The 2,481-nt window shown below is 40.9% G+C and overlaps 1 protein-coding gene across 1 annotated transcript in view; it reads left to right on the top strand.

Annotated features, from left to right (window-relative positions):
• The window catches only part of LOC106514836 (ATP-binding cassette sub-family A member 1), a gene marked incomplete in the record, with an annotated part of 219,691 nt that overhangs the window by 46,893 nt on the left and 170,317 nt on the right, over positions 1-2,481 (top strand).

The raw sequence follows: 2,481 nt of genomic DNA, 5'->3' as shown, positions 1-2,481 counted from the left end.
GTTCTGCGCTGCATGTTTGCGTGATTGCAGAGGAAATTAATTGTCTGTTGATGCTGGAATATTGTATTCTGCTTTGACATCATGTTAAATCTCATTTGCTGTGGTATTAACCATAAGAGYGGTGATGGTGGTTCGTGGGTTGTGGGTGGGCGGTAAGGGGTCATTTGTGTAATCAAAGCCCTAAAATAAAAAGTCCTGCATTGTAAAGTAAGATACAATAACACAATATGCATTCAGTACACACTGTATATACTGTATGTAGACCTGTATATGTTCGTGTAYCATTACACACCCTCTGTCGGTGCAAACAGGCAAACATGCAAACTCTGAAAGAAAYTTAGATGAGGAAACATTTATTGCATCCCAGGAACCTTTCAGTTTGTCCAACTAAAATGTCCTGTTTGTAGTTTCAATCACTCAGGGTCCACGCGTGTGGCATCAAGTCATCAGCTTTCATGAGTCACTAAGCAGGTTTGTGTTTCTGGTTCTGTAGTCTTGAAAAACGATTCTGTCAACAAGCAAATTCCATTCTGCTCATGTTTTGAACCATTAGCCCGTTCATCGTCAGCCTGATTGGAGTTGCAATTGGCTGGTTATTACTTTTAGGTGGTGACTGGTTAGTAGTTGGATGGGATTGCCCCTTTCTAGAGAAAGGGGGGTCTCTGCAGTCACTAAGTGGGARGTTCTTGGTGTGTGGTAGGAGTTTGTCTAAGACATGGTTGGTTTGTTTKRCTTTTGTGGGAGGATTTTGATAAAGACGTGATTGGTCAGATTGACTRTTTTGGGTGGRTGRACAWTGGGCAGCWGGCAGGGACGTGTAGCTCGTTAAAACTGCTCRGAAAGCACCTATAACTTTAAATATAAACATTATTTGCAGTCACAACTCAAGACAAGGAGGAGTTATAACTTGCCCCACAAGTCAATCCAACCGATCATGGYTTTGCCAAACTCAAAAACCTCCACCATGTATGGACATCTTGGCGTWTAGCAGATAGGACCAGTAGAGATGGTTAGTTCATATCTTCTAGCTGGCTTTCAGAAGGTATTTATCACTTAGCCTTGGCAGGAGGTACCAAGTCTCAATATCAGTATAGCTGGCCTTGTGTTCAATTTATCAGGACTTTTCAATGGGGATTAGACTCCATTCTCAGACCTGTCGTCCTGGCTTCCCCCTGTTGTAGATTCTTGGTTGTACCCATAGACTGTTTATATCTTGATTTTGACAGCAACCCAAAAGTTGAAGCCAGGATAGGACCAGCATCTCAAAAAGCTGTTTCAAGTATAAGTTTTAAGTCCTGCCCCTTTCATATATACAACATAAGATTTTGATACAATTTTCTAAGGGTCTGCATGCCATGCTGAGCCAGCAAGGCATGGTTTCTTTGTTTTTTACTCATTATGCAACAGAGGTTGGTATAAGATTTATTGCTGAGAAGCATTGTTACAAGAAATAATCAGCCAAACTCAAATTTTCTTACTTTTTGTGTGCTAAGTTTATAAATGCATAATGGAGGTTCATGTACTGCCTTTACTTTAAAACTGAGTTTTTTGGTTGCGTGTGTTGACCTTGTTTGTCTGTTGAGACAACAATTTGGTCAAAAAATAATTAGGAATAAACCATGAGCTGCTGTTATTTCAAAAGAAGCTGTTCCCTCCTATAGTTACATGCCGAGCAGCAGAATTATTTCCAGTCTCTTTAGATAAAGCGCATCCTTCAAAAACTCCTTGTTCTGCCAGCGTAGTTAATGAAATAAAAATGATTATTGTAGATTTGCTTAATCAATTTCTTTGCAGTTTAATTGGGAATTGTGGCGGGTAAATAAGGAAGTGATATTTGAACAGCTGGGTTAAATGTAATTTCCCCATCAGCCTAATGTGTTCGCCGGCTATCAACAGTTTGTAAACATTAATAACAATAAATTGAGTTAGCCGACTGCCTTAGAGGAGCGAGCGAAAGCAGCATGTGCGTTCAGATCATAGTTCCCCCCCCCGTTCCAAATGACAATTTCACAGCCCTTTTCAGCACATTAATAATAATGGCAAATCAAATGGTGATTATCATAAGGCTGTGTTAGAATTAGGTCTGACAACAAGCCACTTTTGTCATCTGCAGCTGAGTCCTCTGTCATTTTACACTTGTTTTCTCTTCCATTATAACAGAGATAATGTATTTACTGTTTGCCATCCAGGTGGATTTATTTGCACTACCCACCCCCACAAACACACGCGCGTGCGCCACACACACACACATACACACAAACTTGTTTTTATACCCTTGTGGGGCCCATCCATTGACTTCCATTCATTTTTTGTTAATTTAAAGCCTAACCCTGACCACAAACCCTAAGGCTAACCTCACAGGTACCTACCTGACCCTAAAACTAACCTAAACTCAATTCACACCTTGGTCCTAAACTCAACCCCCACTCCCAAAATCAGCCTCTGAAGTTGTGGGGCCCAAAGAGCACCCGGTCCCCACGA

The sequence above is a fragment of the Austrofundulus limnaeus genome, unplaced genomic scaffold (genome assembly GCF_001266775.1).
Source record: "Austrofundulus limnaeus strain Quisiro unplaced genomic scaffold, Austrofundulus_limnaeus-1.0 Scaffold23, whole genome shotgun sequence".
NCBI classification, from domain to species: Eukaryota; Metazoa; Chordata; class Actinopteri; order Cyprinodontiformes; family Rivulidae; genus Austrofundulus; species Austrofundulus limnaeus.
This window is presented reverse-complemented; position numbering and strand designations above follow the sequence as displayed.